General features: G+C 36.4%; 1 protein-coding gene across 6 annotated transcripts in view; it reads right to left on the bottom strand.

The window, feature by feature from the left end:
- LOC114653368 (zinc finger protein 521) overlaps positions 1-23,166 on the bottom strand; it is a 496,047-nt gene that overhangs the window by 298,964 nt on the left and 173,917 nt on the right. The window lies entirely within an intron of this gene.

Below are 23,166 nucleotides of genomic sequence, written 5' to 3'. Positions count from 1 at the left end.
TCTTGAATCAAAAAGATGCACTTGTTAATTTATCTGGCAATTTTAATTTGAACGTGACTGTGGGTGTGTGCATGAATGGACGCTGCAATGAACTGGTGTTATGTCAGTGTTGATTTCTGTCTTGCCCAGAGTCTAACCAGGAGAGACTCCAAATCCCCTGTAACTTTGAATTGGATTAAGCAAATCTGAGAATGCTATTTTATATTACGTAAGACTGCTACTTAGCCTTCCACTTTTGCATTTGCTTATATGTGGTCAGAGTTAGCGTCACTCGGAAGAACAAACCACTGATGTGACTGCATACTATCAAAACACACACTCACAAATACACCCACAACTCCCACCAGAGCTGAACTAAGTGGCACCAGAGCAAAATCTACACAAAACACATCCCAGTGTGACATTTAAATGAGATTCAAGTGATATAAAACAGCAGTGCTGTCCATTATAAAAAAAATTAAAAGTAAAAAAAAAAAATGCTATTTGTAAGTACTCATACTGTAATTTCCAATTTAACCCTTTCCATTTTATCTTTTATTATTTTTTACTGACAGAACAAATGGAAATAAGAATTTAAATGTGCTGTACTGTTTGAATAAGGCAAATAAATTTTTAAAGATCACAAAGTTGCTGGGAAAAATTTTCTTGGTCAGATTTTCAAATTTCCTCATCCAAATTAAGTGAATATTTTCAAAGATACTACCATCCTGTTAAAAACTTGCTTACAAATATAAAGTTATACTGTCCTTTTTATGATTTCTATAAAAACTGTGCTTGTATAATTTATTACAGTAGTACCTTAAAGACAGTGGCATTCAAATCACAGGCCATACATTTATTGAAAGAGCCAGTAAAGACTATCGTCCACAGAAATTCTCCAGGTTCCCTAGGCTTAACCAAATTTACAGGTCACTGGATGGTATGAACCTCTTGTCCTTACAAATTCTTTTTACAATGTCATAAATGTATGAATATATGGAAGCCTATTAACACTGTCTCATAAAACAGAAGACACCTTATGTTTTACACATTTTTTTTTATTTTTAAAATTCTCAGTTTAAATTAAAGGATTTATCAGCTATTTGTACTAACAGTAGTTTCAACATTTGTACACTATATTTAGATTATTATCTGTAATGATTACATAGTGTCCATGCATAAATCAACAACAGTTCATATCTTGAACCAACGTTTTTAGGAAGTGAGACGCTGTAATCACAGCATACAGTGAAGAGCAAACTCTCAATGAAATGTCAGTCCATCATGGAGAATACTCATACATACAACAATCAGTCACAATATTAAATCCACCTACATAATACTGTTTAGGTCGCACTTGTGCTGCCAAAACAGCTGTGATCCATCAAGGCATGGATGCCACAAGACCTAACAATGTGTCCTGTGGTATCTGGCACCAAGACTTTAGCAACAGACCCTTACAGTCCTGTCAGAAGGGGCCTCAATGGATTGGACTTGTTTATCTAGCAAATCCCACAGATGTTCAACTGGATTGAGATCTGGGGAATTTAGAGACCAGGTCAACACCCCGAACTCTTTGTCATGTTCCTCAAACCATTCCTGAACAGTTTTTTGCAGGGTGGGAGGACACATTTACCCTGCCCAAAGAGGTCACTGCCATCAACGGATACAGTTCCTATGAAGAGGTGTACGTGGCCTACAACAATCTTTAGGTTTATTGTATGTGTCAAAGTAACACCCACATGAATGCCTGGACCCATGGTGTTCCAGCAGAACTTTGACCAGAGCATCACGCTGCCTCTGCCAGTTTGCCTTCTTCCCCAGGAAAACGACAAAAAGAGCTGTCAACGTGATCTGAAAGAAAATGTGATTCATCAGACCAGGTTAGCTTTCCCCATTGCTCCACTGTCCATTTCTGTCACTCATGTGCCATTGGTAGGTACAGGGGTCATCAAGGGCACTTTAAATGGTCTGTGGCTATGCAGCCTCCATACGCAGCACTGTGTGGTCTGTCACCTTTCTCTCATGGCCAGCATTAAGTTTTTCAGCAATTTGTGCTATAATAGATTTTCTGGATCGAACCAGACGGATTATCCTTCGCTCCCAATGAGTCTTAGGGGCCCATGACCCTGTCTCTGGTTCACCAGTTGTTCTTCTTTGCACCACTTTTGGTAGGCACTAACCACTGCACACCAGGAACACTCCACAAGACCTGCCATTTTGGAGATGCTCTGACCCAGTCTTCCAGCCGTCAAAAATCAAAGTCGCTCATATCTTTATGCTTTACCATTTTTCAAACTTTCAACAAACCAACTATAAGAACTGACTGACTGCCTAATATATCCCACTCCTTGACAGGTGCCATTTTAATGCGATAATCCATACTATTCACTTCACCTGTAAGGGGTTTTAATGTTGCAGCTGACTGGTGAATAGCCACTCTTTTAAAAATAAGATTGGACTGTAATTTACTCCCATTAACCTATTAATCCACTGTGCCAAAATTTTCACTGTTTAAAAAAATTAAATGAATATGCTGGACTTTTTGCTTATTATTAATAAAGCTTAAAACCATTATATAAATAAAATATTGACAATCTATAGCCAGTAATATACTTAATCACACAAGGAAGATGTGGAGTTTTATATTGCAGGTACAGACTAAACATTGCTGTTGATAAACTCTTTGAAATCACCAAAGATTTTCTTTTTGGAAAAAAAAAGAAAAACAAGCTAGTACATTCATTATTGTGTGCCACAAACTCATTTGAGAAACCGATGTGTACCAAGATTATTAGGAAACTCAGGCTGCTTTAATTTCACTGTCTCCCTGGGGCTGTTTTTAGTGAGTCTCTCCTGTGAGCCCGCTAACTTTGGGAAAATTCTCTATAAAGCAGGCGACAAATGAAATCAATTTTTAAAAATATCACAACTAATAAGGTAAGTCACACAAGTCATAAAATTTTATTTAAATTGTTATTATTTTAACTTTTTTTTGTTTGTTTTCTTTTATATTTAAGATCATTTAAAAGAAAACAGTCTGATGCAGAAAATAACTAAAGACTTTTTTGGTTTCACTTACATCTTAAAACAAAACAGAGCAAATCAGAATTGTTATGCTTAGGACTTCTGCGGAAGAACCAAGGAAGGCTTGAACAATCAAGCCAATAAATTTGACTGCAACTATAATTTTTGTGCTGACAAGCCTTTATTAAGGAAATAATTTTCAACAGTTAACCAAAGCTTGCTCAAATGACAGCCAATAAAAGATAATGACATCACCCATGTCTTTTCAATGTGTGTGATATTAAACATTCAGTTTTAAAATTAGTAACACAGATATGGATTACAGACAGCAACATCATAGAGAAAAAATGATTTCCTTGCTGTTTTGTTTGTCTATTTTTTTAATATTTATGGGTCAGTATGAAAGCTGCATTTTTCCCCCTTCATTGTTTAAGCTTGATACCACCATAATGCTTTTTTCCTGTGGTCCAATTTTATATATAATCATCTTGACTACTATAAATTAAATACAGCACAAGCCTTACCAGATATCCATTATAATCATTAGAATAATAGTTATTAGCTTTATTAGAAATGACATGCTCTTAAAATGAATTAATAAGAGGTTATTAGTGTGTGCCCCATAGGCTGGCATTTCTTCATTTAACTGAATTAAAGCCTTTCTGCTTTAGAGCCGTACAAGAGCAAACATGTGTCACAATTCCAGGTTCCTGTCTATTTTTCACATTATGGGTAACGTGTAAAATGTAAAAATCACTGCAGAAGGAATACTCAGATACACCTATAGTAGCTACAAAACTATTTTCACACAGTAGGTGTTCTGATACAACACATATTTGCCATATTCCATTTATCACCCTAACTCTAGGAATGCTTAAATTTTTTGTTATTGAATAGGGAAAGATAGAACCAATAAAAATCATGATAACTGTGCTAATAGCAGTCTCGGAAAACAAAGACACCAGCTTTATGTCTCTCCACAGGAGTGTTTATGGGGAGAATTACATTTGTAAAACAACCACAACAGTCATACTTAAGCTATGAGACAGACAGCGAATATGATAGCAGCTATCCAATAAGGAACTTTTCAAAAACATTACCACATGTTCTTCTGATCTACAATAAGACAAATGCAGGAAGGAAGGCATGTCGAATACAGAATGTTAAATTAGGATTATCGCTTTTGCACATTCTACATACAGTTTTAATTAATACAGCATATGAATAAATATGTCAGTGATTATGTCATTCAGGCTGCCTTATGAGATTTCAAAATAAGCCAACCAAAAAATGTCAGACAGTGCTTTTTTATTTAAGGAAGAAGAGTCAGAACTAACAGTTCCACTGATTATTACTGCTGTCCTCATCTGGAGTTAAACCAAACGCAGCATCAGAAAAGAGTTTTGAAACAGACTCACATCAAATTTGTACGTTAAAGAACAACTGATGGCCAGGTACTGATTAAGCATGAGTTCAACACTTGTTTATAGTCATCAGCTTATTGGTGTTAAATTTCCAAAATGGGAACATTAATTTTTCCAAAGGAGAACTGTGAACAGATGACTTGTTGAGGGATCAAACAAATCAGTATGTGAGAAGGAGTTGACACTTCTGCACTCGGAAAGATAAAGCAAAAAGGGGGAAGGCAGGCTTATAGAGAGGCTGTTGCAGATTGCTATGCAGCAAGCTCAAATGCATTTCAAAATAAATTGATTGCAGATGATTTTCTGTTTAATTAAATTCTGTAGAAGGTGCCACAAATTAATTCAGTAATTTATTGATAAGTTTGGTAAGAACAATAAATCAAATCTGTTCAGTATATTAACATTACATGTATATCTTTAATCTACAGTAGTGGCAAGTAGTGAGGCAGGGTAGCTAAATATTAAAACCAAAAACTAATATTATTAGAATTTTTCAGTGAAATGGAGTTTTTAATGGTAGACAAATCACAAATTATTTTCTGAATATAAAATATATGTCATTGGTTCGGTCTTACAAGGATTCATTGTTTCAATTTACTTTCGTTATATTGCTTTTTAATTAACTGTAATCATTGTTTCTAATTTGGTATTACTAAGTCTTTCTCATTTTCTTTCTCCTCTTGGTGTCCATACTCTATTCATGACACTGGAGAGTGGCAACATTTTGCTTCTTGAAAGCACATGCACATTTGAATGTCACTGTACTCTGTACACATGACAATAATGACCTATGAATCTATAGTGGCATTGAGTTTGCTATGGAATATATGAAATTTTAATATGATGGAACTACTTTTACAGATGTATATTGCTGTTTTTTTTAATTCTAAATATGGCTAACCTGGGACCTTGGACGTAAACCCATTTTATATATTGTCATGCATGTGTGCCTGAGATCACCTTCTTGACTTTTCCAAAGTAAGTAATACCACTCTGAGATGAGAAGGGGTACTCACACTAACAGTGTCTCCTTTTCCACCCACAGTTTCAACAATCCACCCAGTGAGTGCAACCAACCATAGCCACTATGCCATGAGCTGGTCCCAACTTCTCCAGCTGGGACTTTATAAAACCAGTTGGTGCTAGAGGATGGTGTTTGACTTCAGACCTGGAACCTGACTTGGACAGAGCTCCTCAGAAGTTCCCATTCTTCCCTACCCTGGGAGATACTATATTGTAGGCTGCTTAGTTGCCTTTTTCTTTGTGTTTGCACCATTGTGCACTGCCTCTGTTTACTTCTTGTTATTAAGCTGGGTCATTTAGCTGGTGCCCCAAAATCCAAGGCAGCTCTACTCTACTCTAGTCACACTGTGTATTTGCATTTTATTTTATTATATTATTTTGGTATTTATTGCATATTGGGCATGGTTAAAAGTGTTTGAGAAGTATATATTGAATTGAATGGCATTGAATATAATGCTTAAATTATTTATCTACACAAAGGCAGAATGTTTTGCCAGTCATTTCTGAATTATAAACAAGCAAAATGTTGGCAAAACATGAGAAACATTTAGCAAGTCAAATACCATTCAATTTTACTCTACAGAGCTGGAATTAAAACAGTGATAACCTCATACAGTAGCTATGATCAGAATGGAATTCTTCACATTTGTGAGAAGGGAACTATTGTACCCAGCAATACGCTACAAAAATAACCCATTTGGAGTAACTTTGTTTGCACCACAGCCTACAAACTTCGGTAAAAAAGGGCAGTTAATCAGTAGCATTTGTTAAATATTTTCAAACATAAAAGAGTATCGGCAATGTATGTGTTATGCTTCAATGAAAAATGATGATTTATTCACTTAATTATATTTTACTTATATATATTCTTATATTTTAGGAGAATATTCTTTGTCACTGGTTAGATCCTCATTTTCATCTCTTTCTTCCATTTTTAATATCATAATTTTTCATTTCTACAACATCAAAACAAATTGCTACTCACATCTCAAAAGGACAAGACTTCTCTTACGATGACATTATGGAAATGTAACTTATATCGTCTAAATTATTGTCGGTAGATTTTTTTTCTGTAAACAAGGTATTTGCTTGTTTTCTAAAATACAATCTATTGTTTTGATTCAAGACTCTGTCAATAGCTTGCAAAGATGAAAGGCTGAAAGTTCCAAACTTTCTTCTAGGTTTTGAATATCTGTATTTAAAAAATAGCCATGCAGAGATACCTGGGGCCACCAGAGTTGGGGGATGTGTAGGGCTTTTAGTAGATGTTCCTAATGCCAAAACTACTTGAGGGTAAGGTGAAAAGAGCTTTGAATCTAAAGCTGGGGGTGAGATGGGGTGAAGATTTATTGCTGAAAGAAAGAAATCCCAAGAGAGAGAGAGAGAAAGAGAAAGAGAGAGAGAGGGATGGAGAGAGAGAGAATACTTTATAGTACTAGATTAGTGGGCAAGCCACCTCTGTTGGCATGCAAAAGATCAATGCCAATAAAGGCTGGCACAGAGTTGCATCAGGGTTGTTACTTACTACCTGATTTAAGTAGGTCAATCTTTACTATCTAAAACCTTTCTATGCTTTAAGCCTTCTACTCTATGTCAAATTCAGATTTTGTAGTTATCAAAAATCTTTACAGTACAAAACAATAAAAACGTGTATGTGTGACAAATATGCAGACCGATAGATAGATAGATAGATAGATAGATAGATAGATAGATAGATAGATAGATAGATAGATAGATAGATAGATAGATAGATAGATAGATAGATAGATGCCTTTAATATTACTATGTGAAATATTACTTAGAAAAAATAAAAACTGTATAAGTAAAAATTAAGGCTATCCAAATGCTCTTTTAATCAGAAGAACCACCAAAATTATAAAAGAGTTATACAAAGATGTAAAACTAAATATCTGACACTCACTGTTCACAGGTCAAGAACTATGCAGATCTGCATAAGGTTAGTTGATTCTGAATTCTGAACCTGATGAACAAAAAAGAGAGCATTCCACAAGATCTGCTGCCACACATCTAAACAGCACACTCTGATAGAAGTGCAATGAGGTGTCTGGAAAATTACAAGGCCAGCATCAGCAGATATCAGCTGTCACAAGACTTTTGAGTTAACCAGTGTAGACAGATACTCTGGGGTTTCTGTTTTCAGAAGTATTTATAACAGTAGCAGCATCCTGACAGTTGTACTGAAAGAGAGTGAGTTAGACAAGTCAGCTATGGGAACACCGTAGGTGGTCACAATATTTTGTGTATTTGGATTTGGTCAACAGCCTGCACTAAGTATGCTGTGCTAATGCTTCAAGAAAGAATACTACTTAAAAGAAAACTACAGTTTTGCACACGTGACTGGTGATATACAGTAAGCCAAAGGTCTTCTGAGATTAAAGGGAGGACACAAAGATTAATCCAGATATGCAAAACAATTTTTGAAACTGGTGTATTACAGTTACTCTCAGCGGTGTCACTTTACACAATGCTAAACCAAACGTTTTGATATGTTGTAAAGTGACAGCAAGTAAAGGTTCAGACTGGTAAGTAGCTTGTAAGTAAACATTACCATAATTACTTGAAACAAGGCTATTTAAGGTCCAATGAATGTATAGAGATGAGAGGTTTGAAAGATATGTCATGAATAAGTATAAATCACATTCTACCATTCATTTACCTCAACTTCTCAAGATAAATTAAGAGCAACCATGCAATTGTGCCACAGTTTGCAGTATGATCCAAGATTATAAAAGGAAAGATTTGAAAATTTTCCAGGCAGATAAACTGGTATGGCTATACTATAGTCACCAGCACTTTTGTAGCTTTCAAACAAGTAGTCATTGCAAGGAGTTTTCAATATGTTTAAAGTTTTCAAAATGTTGCACTTTAAAGCAAAAAGGCAGGGGAGGTACCATATTATTTATAAGAGATGGGGGCAACAGTCACCATTTTCCAACCATTTTCAAGACTTGTGGATAATAAAATATGCTTTAAAAAAATCTATATCCCAGAAAACTAACAGAGAGAAAGCGAATGATACTCTCTGAAAGGTGTTGCAGTGTACAAAAGGGTTCTAGGCAGAAAATGTTGGCACAGGATAAAAATAGGTTCAAACAAGCCTGAAAGAAAAGGATGAAAGCATGTGATGACACATATCACACCAGTTGAAATGTAAGCACTGCCAGGGAGCAGTCTACTGCATCTAATTAATGAATACACCAGAGCACTAAATTAAAAGAGGTCTTTTTAGGGATGGGCAAAAGGCCAGCAAAATTTTCCTAAAATATAAGATAGCACCGGAGGGCTCCAAACACTGAGGTATAGGAATGCAGGAATACCTGGGGCCAATGGGGGTTCTGAGATTTTACTCATGCTGAAAATAACCTGAGGGTAAGGTTATAAGGCTGCTCTCTACCAAGGGACCTTTCTGTCTAAAACTGAGAGTTGGGATGGGGCAAGGACTCATGGGTGAAAGAAGGAAACAGTGGAAAAAAAAGGATGTGTGTCTCTGTGTGTGAAACAGAGAGGGAAAGTAATGGAGGGGTGAATAAGTGGGCAAGACACACTGCATGGTAGGCTAAGGATCAAAATCATGAAGGCTGGCAAAGAGAGGCATCAGTGTTGATGGCCTGTAAACAACAAAGCCACCTTACTGATTCAGTATGCACACTACCTAAATGATACTTCAAAAAATATATTAAAAATACTTGAAAGAAAGCTTTGGTAAAGGAGGTTCAGTGGCTGATCCGCAGAATAAATACGACTTCCTTGGAGCAATCATGCATTAAGTTTTTCACCCATTTAGCTAAACAAGGGTGCAATATCTAATAAAAAGATGAGACCATATCACATGAATCAAAGAGCATACCATACAAGCAAGAATTCACTCCTTGTAGTCGGGCCTTGATACTGAAGGATGTGTTTGGCTAAATAAATAAGGCTCCAGATGAGAAGCAAGTTGTAGAAATCTGCTCTGAACACTACAATGAACACTCACTGATTGTTGCAAGTGCATTGGAAGGAAAGCTATATAATTAAATGTAGACAAAATTCTGGTTGTGAGTGAAAGTTTAACTTTTGCTCCATGTGTATTTACATATAATGAGACATTCTTTGTTTTAACTCGAGCCACTTTTTAAACCTGTAAACTATCTGCACTCCATACTTGGCTGATCCTCTTCCAAACTGAAGGGGTATAGTCACAGTACGCAAAGTTTCAGTTCAAAGACTTCAGGAGAGTGATTAAGTGGGAAAGATGTCAGGATATGCTCATGCTTACAAAATCACATTTAGCAGGCTTTGATCATTTTGTTTTCTTTTCTTACTCTCTTCAAATAGCTTAAATCCTATAAATAATATTCTAAATTCCTTTAGTACTACTTTCACCATAACCGAACACTAAAGCCAAAAACAAGTATTGCATGGATCATGCTCCCAACAGCGGATAAGCTACATATATGTTCTATATTATATAGTATTTTTCAAGAATACATTCTCCATGCATGGGTTTGCCCCCCATATCATCAAAGACGTGTGTTCTTTGATGATTGTAACGTGGTGTTATATTAGAATGTGAACAAGTGCCTGTGATAGGCTGACATTCCACCCAAGGCTTTGTTCCTGCCTTGCACTCAATGATTCTGGTCACCAACTACATCCTGAGTTCAGATTATTTGCATTTCAGAATGTTAAATTACAATTTTCCTTGCTTCTGAAATTGTCTTGGCAGAGTAAATGTAATAGAAATAAGGTGCAGAAAAATAATACATTCTTAACACACATACAGTTAGACAATTAACTGTATGGTATAGTATACATGTATGAATATTTCAATATACTACAATGCTATGGGGAAAAGTGTAAAAATTAAGTGTTCAATCTCATTGCTAACAAGAGTGACACTGTGTTGTGTGATTGAATCCTGGCCCTGTGTGTATAGAATTTTTATGTTCTCCTTGTGCTGGTACAGGCTTTCTCCAGATACTCGGATTTTCTCACAGGTACGCAGGTTAGGCTGATTAGTAACTTTAAATATGCACTGGTAGGAATGAGTGCAAATGTGTCCAAGAGTGCTCTTCAGGATGGGGTAGCACCCTGTCTAGAGGAGGATCCTATCTTCCATGGTGAAGTGAGGAAGTCAAAGGAGTGTATTAAAAAAATCATCATAAAATGACAAATGGCTAAAGTGAATAAAATTAAACACACCAAAAAATTATGCTTGGGATCAAAAACAAAAGTCTTCAGTTTCTTTGCTGAATTCTGGAAAATCTGTTTGTTCAGCTATTGGAAGCAGGTAAAGGCAGTGAAACTAAGCAGATTTGACTTTCAGTAACAGTTTGGATGGAATGTAACAGCACACATTTAAAAGACAACCTCAATGGTGAAAAAAACAAGAAGGACTGAGACTACTAGTAGTTCCTATGATCATTTCTTAAATCAATGAGAAAGGGCAACTATGCTCCTAGTTAATATATTTTTATTATATGCATGAGCAGTATTGAAAATGTTTGGTACAAAGAATACTATTTCATCTGCAAGTATGTGCTTTATGGAGGAACAGCAGATTCACTGACAGGCACATCTCTGCTGATACTTGGCGTATGACTTTTTTCTTAGAAACCTTCGAGACAACAAAAATTGGTAAACATAAAACAAGCAGATTAAAGGACAGAGTGAAGACATGCTTTATCTGAAGTCGCCTTTTTAGATCTGCACCACCACCACCCGATCAAAGCACCGTGCTGTCCCTACATTGATGGATTGAAGGCCAGAGGTCCACATGACCATCATTGTCTAATTCTTCCACGTGGAGCCTGAAAACCATGAGGACTGATTGAGATCATTTATGTTAGGTAGAACACCTGAGCAGTTTCGTGGCCTGGAACCCCTTCTGATTTTGGTTTTTTTTTCTCCAGCAGTCTGGATTTATTTTGTTTTTTCTGTTCGCTCTTGCCATTGTACCTTACTTTTATTCTATGTTAATTAGTATTGCCTAATTTTATTTATATTTTTTTTCTTTCTTCATCCTGTAAAGCACTTTGAGCTACATCATTTGTTTGAAAATGTTCTATATAAATAAATGTTGTAAATGTTGTTGTTTGGTTAAGTTGACTTGGCTAGATTATAATGTTACACCTTTGACTTGAGTTAGAATAAAGCCACTGTCCTTCTTGCACGTCCTAAAAGGCAAGTAAGTGAGGATAGCATTAGGAAAGGCACTCAGTTGTAAACATTTCTGCTGCAGTACCTCCAAAATTTGGGAAGCAACTGACTGACTCGTGTAATCCCATAAAGTATCTGTTAAACAGAGCAGAAACATTAATGTTATAATGTAAAAAAATAAATATCTAATTACAAAAGTGTATTGTTTCAAATTTAACACTAGTGAGCAAAAGAAAAGGAAAATAATACAATTACTTAAATGAGGTGACTGTACCAGATCTTTATTTTGAATTCAAAGCAGGTCTTTATTTAAGGAAAACAAGACAGCAACAAAAGTGTACATTCACTGGTGTTTTCCATAAACAATGTTGTCTACTACTGAATTATATGAAAAAGTCACTTAACTGTATTACAGATTAAATAAAAACACACAAGATACAGTATCAATTAGTAGCAAATTCAAGTTAACCTTACAATTAGGTGTGTATGTGAATGGCCCTATGATATAACGAAATCCTTCAAAACGCTGTTTCCTAACCCTGATTCTGCCAGATTAGCCTAAAGCTGTAACACTGAATTGAATTAAGCATTTTTCAGAAAGTTGCTTGAGGTTAGAAATGTAAAAAACATTATTTTAAATTGGTGGCACTGTAGCAGAATGATTAAACTGCAACTCCAGAGTCCCCCAGTTCAAAGGGAAGGCGCAGGAGACAAAATGAGAACCAACCCAAAACAGAACACCAATCTATAGAGGAGTAAACTCAATAAACATTTTCACTCATGCTAACATTAAATTGATAAATGCTCTAACAACCAGGTGGGAAATGCAGTATGAAGAGGAAACCCAGGCATGGGGAAAACGCACAGACTCCGGGTGCTTTATTCACTGTGCCGTCACATACTAGAAATTTCATATACTAATATTTAATTAATTCTAGTTCACCATGTCCAATTCATAATAGCCTTTAAGTGTGCCTTGGATTAAACAATTTAGATAATGGAATGCATGGATAGTACAGATCCTAAGCTAATGTTTTCAACAGATGGGCACTGCATCCCCATTCAAATTGTCACGATTATGTTTTACATCATGCATCAATTTTTTTTTTTGAGCACTGAGTAATGAAACTTGCATGGTAAATACTCCGTTTTTATAGACTAAGTTCAAAAGGTTGTGTGCCACTTCTTCCTTCTATGAAAGGACCAGCAACGCAGACTTCCTTACTGTTAGCAGAGATGGTCCTTCCAAGTAAGTTGTGAACAACTGGAAACAGGAAAAACTATACAAGGGAAACTAAAAGATTTATTATCAAGATAAGGAAGCACACAAAGACACAGTAAGAAGTGCCAAAATACGCTCCAAACCTCATCTGCAGTATTCATCTATACCAGACAAATCATCATATTCTGAGTATTTTATCAGAATCTTTTTTTTGTCCTTTACAAACACTAATGGTTGCGTATATTTTGTTTTATAATTGAGATCATGGACTGCCCCACGCTTTCAGGTATGTGGACTGTTTGCTGCTCTTGTCTGGCTGAGGCTTATCCACAGGAAACAGATGAAGCTCTAGTCCTTCCCTGCACCTCAAAAACTGTTGAAAACACCAACTCACAATGAGTGCCAAATGACCACCACTGCAAAAATAATATGAAAATAATAAATAAATAAAAACAAGAACACAATCTACATTGCCACACATACAGTAACTGCTTTTTTTCTTGGTTTTCGGTAAATAACCAAGAGACAAATTCAATGCTGGCCAAAGTGTTACGTTATCATTCAAAAAATTAGTTATATAGACATTAGTTGTTTGATGTGCACTCTCTCCCAAACCAATAATTTTTAAAATAAAAATTATTTTAAAAGGATAAGGTCTTATTTGAAGTGATAATTTGTCTAAAGATATTTGTATCGACACGTGTCTTCACTATAAAGTAGGTTATTTTGAATGTTATTATTACTGTGCTAATTTCTTATGTGATTTAAATAAATGGAGAAACATGTGACTACATGTAGGTGGAATGGACAAACTGTTTTGACTTCTTTACCCATATAACTGGTTACTGTATTTAATCATTTTCTAAACCTGTTATTCCAATACAGATTTGTACAGTGAAACAATATTTGACAAGCGTAACGCACAAGGAAGGTACCAACTGTGGACAGGACAGCACGGCTCAGATTATCAAACAACCATGCTCACCTACTGGGAGATAATTTAGAGTCACTGATAAAAATAATATACATGTCTGTGGCATGAGGGAGGAATATGGAAAATCGATAAAAAAAACTAACATGCCACAAATGCTACAACGTGACCAGACAAGTACTAAATATCCTGGACTTTGAGGTTGTAAGGGAGCAGTGGCAACCACTGTGCCTCCATCTATTCATGTGTCTATTCCTCTATTATCAATCCCGCATAATCTAGTTTGATATCAGATGGGGAAAATGGCTTTGTATTGGGCACCAGTAACTTTTTAAAGAGCAATATGGGGACACACATTTTAACTTATATGCATGTTGTAACTTCTATTAGCCAGAAGATATTTTGACACTCTGCACACCTTCTGTGGCCTGCCTCTCATTCCTTGTAATAAAGAATAAGCTTCCTTGTGTTTTCTATTAATGCAACACATTCTTGTTGATCATGGTGCTGGAAAGTGGTAACAACGTGATTGGATGTGTAGGTAAGAATTTTATTTTACTCTATACAAGTGACAAAAGTATTACTAGTACAAATATTACAGTCCATTTTAGTTCATTCTCAGGTACACAACCATATAAACACATGCACTACCAGTTTAGAGTCACCAGTTAACAAAATATGCACATCTTTTAGATGTGGGAAGTAAACAGAAGAATTAAGAGAAATCCACATATATAGGTAGAATTTTTAAAGTGCCTAGGCAGGAATACAAATTCAGGAATCTGGATCTGTGAGGCAGCAGTTCTAATTTACAAGTAGTAACAATCTGAATGTTTTATAAGACTTTGAAAAAAAGTATGGTGAGACAAATTACAATATTGTATGACAAATTACAGGGTTAAAAGCATGCCACAGTGCATAACATAGCATTACTAAATTAATCCAGTTCACGGACACTGTGGCCAGAGCCTGTCTTGACAGGACTGGACACAAGGCAGGAATGAGTCGTGGACAGGGCATCAATCCATCACTAGACTCACTCACAAATACACCCACACTTTTTGGGGATGTGGGAGGAAAAGTGGACTACTCAGAGGAAAACCCACTCAAACAAGGGGACAGTCTGTAAACTCCACACAGACAACTGGATGAAGGATTTGAACAGAAGAAGCTGGATCTGTGGGACAGCAGTACCACCAACTGTGTCACCATGTGCTTATACACTATAAAGCAATTTACATATGCATACATTTAGTTCATTAAGACAGGTTATGTATTTATCTGCATTTCAATAAATCTGGCAAATTGAGAAGCAATATAAATTTGAGGTAACATTTTCAAGAAAGGCAAAATGCAAGTTGTCACATTATTTTTAATACAGAACAGACAATATAAATTTAAGCAAGAAGAGGCACTTTACCGCACTGAGTAGCACATGATTTTGAGATTATTGAAGCACTGCATGTTCAGAATTTTCTACCTTGTGAAATATAATAATTATAATATTTAGCATTAGTCAAATCATATCCACAGCTAACAAGGAATATTTTTACATCTCCCATTCTTTCTCTATCAACGGATAAAACAGTAAGCATTTTTCTACCTTTTATGTTTTTAACTATTATAGGATTTTATGATTTTCGATTAAAGTCTCAGGAAGCTGAAGACTAAAGAGCAAGGCAAAGACCAATGCCAAGTGGCATGCCCATTATTCAGATGGCACACCCGTACAAATTCAAAAATGGTTCATCAATTGAAGTTCAGGTCAGGTTGGGGAACATGCACTGGTACAGCGAGCTGCCACACCCACCACACAACCAAACAGCCTGGCAGCCCCCTAGGCAGACACACGGTCCAGTCCCACCCTCCAGAAATGACCGTCTATCTGCCACAGCCAGGTGTTACGTGGGCGTCCCCTTGGCCCGATCCAGCCACTCAGGTCCTCAACAGTGAAGATACTGTGCGACAGGTCAGCCTCGGGGAATTGCACCACATGGCCGTAGATCTGTAAATAACGCTCCCTCACAGTGCAGATAATGTGCATCATTTGGGACTCTGTGAGCAACCACTCATTCGACACAAAGTTAAACCAGCAGTATCCAAGGATTCTCCGAAGAGACAAAGTACCAAAGGACTCCAGTCTTTGTCTCAGGTCACTGGATAGCATCTATGTCTCGCAACCATATAGCAAAACAGGAAGCACCAGGACTCTAAAGACTTGGACCTTTGTCATTTTGCATGGATATTGAGAGCGCTTTTCCAGTGTCCTCATGATCCTCCAAGCTCTACCAATCCGTCTACCAATTTTATAGGAGGAGTCACTATTGACGTGAATGTTGCTGCCAAGATAAGTGAACCTTTCAACAAAATCGAAATTCTCTCCATAGACAGACACACTGCTGATGGCTGTGCCCAAGAGGTCATTAAAGGCCTGGATGTTGTTTTTTATCCAGGATACTAGCAAGCCCAGGCACTTTGACTCCTCGCTCAGTCTCTCAAGAGCCCTAATCAGAGCCTTCATTGACTCAGTGAGCAGAATAGAAGACACTAGTCAAAACATTACTAAATGCAAAGTAACAACTGCAAACAATTCAGCTAAACTCAACCTTATAGAATGATGTAAAATAAAATACTCATCACTAGGTTTTATTCATTGATTTTTTTGTTTTTTGGCAAAGATAGACATTATATTTTGCCATCTGTCTTCACAGTATACTTTCTTCCATTTGAGATTTGAACTTGTGAGAGAGCTGACCATATGGCAATACAAACTTAAAAAAAAATGATAATAATGCACAGGTTATGCAAATGTGCTTATCCGTGAGTTTTTAAAAAATTCTAAGCTCACAAATCACACTATAAAAAGCACACACAATTCAAATGAGAATAGTGTAGTCAACATTTAACGCCCAAACCCTACTCAGTTCTGAGTTCTGAGCCCCATGAAGAGATATGAGACATGAAGACATAAAACCAGTCAAACCCCGTATGGAGCTCTAGATGATGTATCTGGGGGACGCATGCCACTTTAGCTAGCAGAACGGCACCCCTCACTGTCTATTTAATGGACGTAAATGAAAGGTATGGAGCACGTACCCCTTAACTTTCATAACTGGTGCCTGGAGTGTCGGCACCCTGGGTGGCCGCCTGTGTCACTTAATGGATTAGACTGGCTCTGAGAAGAAGAGGCTCTAGAGAAGCACTTTTGAGTTCTAATCTACAAATATCCTGTTTTTTACTTTACCTGAAAATACTGTACATCTTGAAAAATGCTCCATTTGTGGCATTAAAATGCATTTAGCCCAAAACAATGGAAAAGATCAACTAAATCTAGGACTATATGGGGAGCAACTAATAATATTCCACTGGCTGAAAAGATATTTGAATGATGATTTGCCACGCTTACTAACCTGAAGCAGGTCCCTGGAATCACTGCTCTAGCATATCATGTTCAGATAGTGTAAGAGACTGTGGGCTTGCTGCTTAATATATTATAATAATTGTTAGAAAAGTCTATCCCAAAATTGTAAGGCATTTTCATGGAGACATGGGAAATTTGGTCTTGTGAAACAAGTAAAGTCTAGGACTGGACAAAATAAGGTTGTGGATGGCTGTTTTTATGTGAAAGTCTTCCAAACTGACCTTAGAGGGCTGCAGGTTTTACTTTCTTAATTAGATAGAAGGTCATGCTGCTAGTATATCATTTAATGAGAGGACTTGTTGCTGCTCTCAGAAATTGATACCGGTGTATATTTCACGTTTTTAAGAAAATATTTACAAGAGCAACCTGGATTATTATCTTTCAATTTGTTGCTGTTATATCTTTTGAAATGTTGAAATGTTGTATTCAAAGAGTTAGATGAAAACACGTGACTAAAAAATAAGTAAATGATCTTCAAGCAATACTTCACCCAAAAATTGTATTTTTTTTGTTAATGTAACTTGCACATATAATTTGTGGAGATAGCCAAGGAAATGTTATAATCTCATGCTTTCATGAAGAACGAATGCTAATACTTCACTGGAAATGTGTGTTTTTGTTTGGTGTTTATCCAGTTACAATGTCTGACCTGAGAAGGCAATACCTAATTTTCTCAGATTAAAAAAAAAAGATAATTACACTGTTATAGATAAAAGATTTACAGATAGCACTTTCGAATTTTATTCAAGTTAGTAAAAACAAACCACAAATTTAAAAGCAATGTCATCGTGTTTCACAGACTCAGAATTTAACATAGGGCATAATCCACATAGATATTTTCATCCACATATTGAATTCCACATCCTATCTCATATCTATAATTATTATCTGAAATGTCAAAATGTACAAACCGTTCCAGTAAGGATGAACTGCTTTCAGCCTGTTTCTACCACATTCCTTCAAACATTTTGAACAATAATTGGAATTAAGTGGGACAAAAAGAATGGATGGATGGATGCATAGGTAGTTGTTACTTATTTAAAATTCCAAAATGATCTGAAATAGCAGAAAGCTTTTACATCTACAGTGTATATAGTTAATTATATAGTATAGTATATAGTTAATTAGGTAATTAATTTCCATCTTCACTGGCTAATGACTCATTAGTAATTAGTCTAAAAGAAGACAGCATTGGAAGTCAACAGGACGGCATCAAAACTTTTTCTTGTAGGATGTCCTGTTCAACTCACTAGATCCATATTACTGTACATTTTTGACTTGTACTATTAATTAACAACATTCTGAGCTCTTGCCTACAGTCAGAACATTTAATCACTAAAATCTGACTCTTTTTATCATATTTTAATGTTGAAACGTCTCAAATGGACTAGCTTATATTCCATGATTTAAGTCATTTTCAGATTTTACGTATAACACCCAATGCTGCATATTATTGCGCTGAGCCACGCTTCTCAGTAAGATCTTTACACACCACTCTCTGATAAAATGTGAACGCTCATTTACTTTCTTGGAACTCGGTTTGTCTTGATCTGTTTGTGTGGCTCGCCCACCGTTCCTCTTGTACATTTTAACAGGAGATACCTGTGGCAATATTCTCTAATACACATATCTATTTATTGTATTGATTCTTATTTTTTCGGACTGTCAATCTGTTGCCATTTCTTTGCATTTTAAGTCTCAACATCTCTCTTTGTTTCTTTGTAATTTATCAAGTATTGAATGATCTGTGCCTAAGTATTGTGTAAATGTCCTGAACTACAGCTGGATCATTCACTAGTTTTTAAAAAAAATATACAAAAGGCCACACACAAACACACATGCATAAAACAAGTACTTAATTTTGATAGTAGTAAATGATCTTAAAGGAAAAGCTTAGTATTTCTGAAATTAACATTATGTTTCACAATAGTTGTGTGTTTTGCCTTTTTACTTAAACATACAGTTAGTTATTTTATTAAAAGAATGACACCAAAAACTTTTCTTAATGACCAATTGATATATTTATGTCAGATATTGTAATAAGAGCTACTTAATAAATAGTCTTAGGAAGGTTTATAGTCCTTGCAACTTCATATAAGCAATAAGCCTATGGAAATTAATATCATGCTCAGCAATGGTGATCACAGTGGAAAAAGGGAAACAAGAAATGAAACTAAAAACGGCAGCCCAGATTTTGATACCATAACAAGTGGTAATAGATGAAATACACAAGAAGCCATACTCAACAAAGCAGACTGTAAACAATAAAAAACAAATAAACAGTCCAATGGTTTTAATGTTTTAAAAGAGGCAGCCATTTCAAGCGGTATCTATGGTGACATAGCAGGGGGCTCAGAATCTGATTCAGTTGACAGTGAAAAGGTCAGATTTGACTGTTGGGTGCAAAGTGTAAAACATAAAAGGCTCACCTAGTGCTGTGAAATAATGAGTGCTAACATGTTTTAGTGTGTGTTTTTATCTATTAGGTAAATGATACACTATCACACAAAATATGAAACCTGGCAACAGATGAAATGTAGAATGCCCACACCTGCGGTACAGATGAAAATGCCAGATAGTGTCTCAACTGGAACATCAGAGCTTACCTCCATAAACAATTTGGAAAAATGCAGCTTATCAGCCTTTAAGCAAAGCTGCACACTTGACTTTTTTTTTTGGCCTAGCATTAAGTGTTTTTAAAAAGAAAGTAACAATAACGCTAATTTGATTATTTATTTACTGGGTTTTATGATACAGCAGATAATGCAAAATGTAATGTTTGTTTTATATATTTGGTGTACTTTTCTGCAAATTTAGCAACTATATCACTTTCTTATAAAGAAAGGACACCTATACCTGCAAAGTGATGCCGCGTGATCAAACATGAAAGTTCACTTCTGCTTTGAAAATTGTACATTGTTCCAATTTTACTGCCAAAAGGAGATGTTCAAGACAACTTCCACCCACCATCATCTTCTGAGAATGCTTAACAGAAAGCAAGCAAGCAGGCAAAAAGTGTGGCCTAGGGCCCTGAATTCTATGGAGTACTACGAAGGAGAAGGTTACTTTTTTGCAAAGAAAGGTTTTTTGGTTGTCAGCAGTTTATGAAGTGCTACAGTCCTTCACTTCTAACTGGATTAACTGTCTACTACATATATGTCAAAGTTTAATGACCTTCCTGTGATTATAATAAAAATTCTTTGCATTTATATAGCGCTTTTCTCACTACTCAAAGCGCTCAGCAATTAGAGGTTAAGGGCCTTGCTCAAGGGTCCAACAGAGCAGAGTCCCCTATTGGCACTTATGGGATTCGAACCGGCAACCTTCCAAATGCCAGTGCAGATCTCTAAGTAAGATGTCAGAACAGTGCAGTGGTTAGCCTTCTGTGCTTTAATTCCTTGCCCAGTTGTTGTCATTGATGAGTTTCTTATTCTCCCCATGCCTGGGTTCAGTTATAGATGGCAATTCCAAACTGGCAATGTGGAATTGTGTGAGAATGTGCCCTGTCCTGTGCTCTCAGTAGAGACTGCTACCGCCTATGATTTTAAATTTGACTAATTGGGTTAGAGAATGCTTTGTATGTTAAATGCATTTACATTGTCAGAAATGTGGAGGGTCTTTTGTGTAGTACTGACTGGGGGAAGGTACACTTGCTGACTTCTTATTTCTCTTCATAGTCAGAGACATAAAGAAGAAAAAACAGAAGAGCACTAATATCACTTACTGCTGAAGTCTGTAAGTCCCATCTCTTCCACCTCAGCCAGTATGTAAAGAGGACACAACCTGGAAGTTGGTATTCATTTCAAAACCCATGTCTGTGACAGACAACACTTCTAAACAGAAGGGCTTATATACGAGGGGCAGTCGAAAAGTTCTCAGAATTGTGGAATAGCTGGAGAATGAGAGAACATATTGTTGTGGAGGGGAGCACAGCACATCTGTAAACCAGTTACAACAGGTCTGGATTGGTTTTGGCATGTAGTATTGTTTTAATTACCGTTTGAGTCAAACGTGTGCATAGTTATTTGGCACAATGTTGTAGTTCGAACAACGTGCTAACATCAAGTTCATGTGCAAATTAGGGAAATCAGCTTCAGATACGCTAGCGGCAAGTGTCTGTGATGTTCTGTGTAAAGAAAATCCTTTTAACATTTGTACAAAATTTGCCCATTAACAAGTTTCCAATCGTGTCCCCATGCTCTTGTTTAAGAATTCAGTTTAAATAACAGCTGGGACCCATTGTACTAATTTCTTTCATAATTTTAAACAATTCAATCATGTCACCTCTTAATTGTCATTTGCTTAAACTGAAAAGGTTCAGCTCCTTCAGTCATAGCTTATACCTCCCAATCCTGGAAATCAGCCTTGTTGATCTTTTCTGGATTTTCTCTACCACATAACATTACATCCTCTAACCTGCTTAATCCAATTTAGGGTTGCAGGGGTCAGAACATATCCTAGATAAAACTGAACACAAGGCAGGAACCAACCCGTGGATGAGATGCCACGTCACTCCAGCTTTTATAAAAATAAACCAAACTAAATTGAATGGAACTATTAAGCAAGAAAATTACAACATAACAAAATCTTTCTACATCATCGCAACAAATAGAACCAATTGTTAACTTGAGATTTCTTGATAATTTAGCTGCATAACGATTTTACTAGGATTTTACTTCAGAAAGTCAGGTTAGAAATAGGTCTAAAATTTTCAAAATCAGAGGAGTCGAGATTATTTTTCTTGAGCAGGGGTTTAACAACAGCAGTCTTAAGACAGTCTGGGAAGACCCCCATATCTAATGAAGACTTTACTGTATCAAGCACACTATCAATTAGCACATCGGATACTTTGAAAAAACTTGTTGCTATTGGGTCAAGGACGCAGGTGGAGTGTCTCAGCTCAAAAATTATTTTGTATAAACCGGGTAATTATATTAAAGAATTTAGCTAAACTTAAAAAAGTGGTGATGCAGCCTTCTGCTATTATGCAACTAAAATCTAGAATAGCTTACCGATAGAAATTCGCCAGGCTAATACAGTGGACCACTTTAAAAAACTATTAAAAATCCATTATTTTGACATGGCTTTCTCATAGCTTCATTTTAGTGTAACCCTGATATTCTGTATATGCAATTAATTATCATTATCATTCATGGTGGCTCCGAAATCTGTACTAATCCCCACTTTCTCTGCTGTTCTCTTTACATTTTCCTGTGCCACCACCACCTGATCAAAGCACCATGCAGTCCCTACATTGATGGATTGAAGGTTAGAGGTCCACATGACCATCATCGTTTAGTTCTCACCACCAAAGTACCAAAAAGCACAGAAAACCTTCAATATAGATGGGGAAAGACTCACACTAGCAGAAAGAGAGCAACTCTGAAGTGTAAGAGGATGTCATGTAGCATGTTCCTAAAGTGAAATCTGCAAGGGTTATAGTGTAACAGAGAGAAAATAACCAATACAGAATGCACCGGCCAGAGAAAAGACCTCCTGGTTGACCAGTGAGAGCACAGAGATACTAGCTGGAAAAGCTGAGACTATATTACTCTATTAAGAATGAAAGCTAGAGAGACTGGCAGGACAGTTACTACTCGCAGGCCAGTTAGATGACAGATGTCTCCCAGAAGCTGCCTGTAAAGTTTGGCTAGAGAGATTTGAGGAGTATAAGAATGCTAATTTACATCAAGTGTTGACTTTGTGTCACTATAGTCTTGACCCTTTGTGACTTCCAGAAAAGGTCTTGGAGTTGGCTTTTAAAGTTGCTCCAAGTAGGCTGGCTAGCTGAGCCTGGATTTGAAGGCTCCCAGACAGGAAAAAGCCTGGATTATGAGACAAAAAATGGAAGGTGAGAAAGGATTATTTTGGTGTGGTACTTGGGAGGTAAGCAAGTTGGAAAGCCACATGACTTCTAAGACAGGGTAAATAACTGAAGACTCTGTCTGGTTTATTTGTAATCTCCCTATTGATTCCT

Source organism: Erpetoichthys calabaricus, chromosome 6 (genome assembly GCF_900747795.2).
Source record: "Erpetoichthys calabaricus chromosome 6, fErpCal1.3, whole genome shotgun sequence".
In the NCBI taxonomy this organism is placed as follows: domain Eukaryota; kingdom Metazoa; phylum Chordata; class Cladistia; order Polypteriformes; family Polypteridae; genus Erpetoichthys; species Erpetoichthys calabaricus.
Note: the sequence above shows the minus strand (reverse complement) of the source record. Positions and strands in the feature narration are given on the sequence as shown.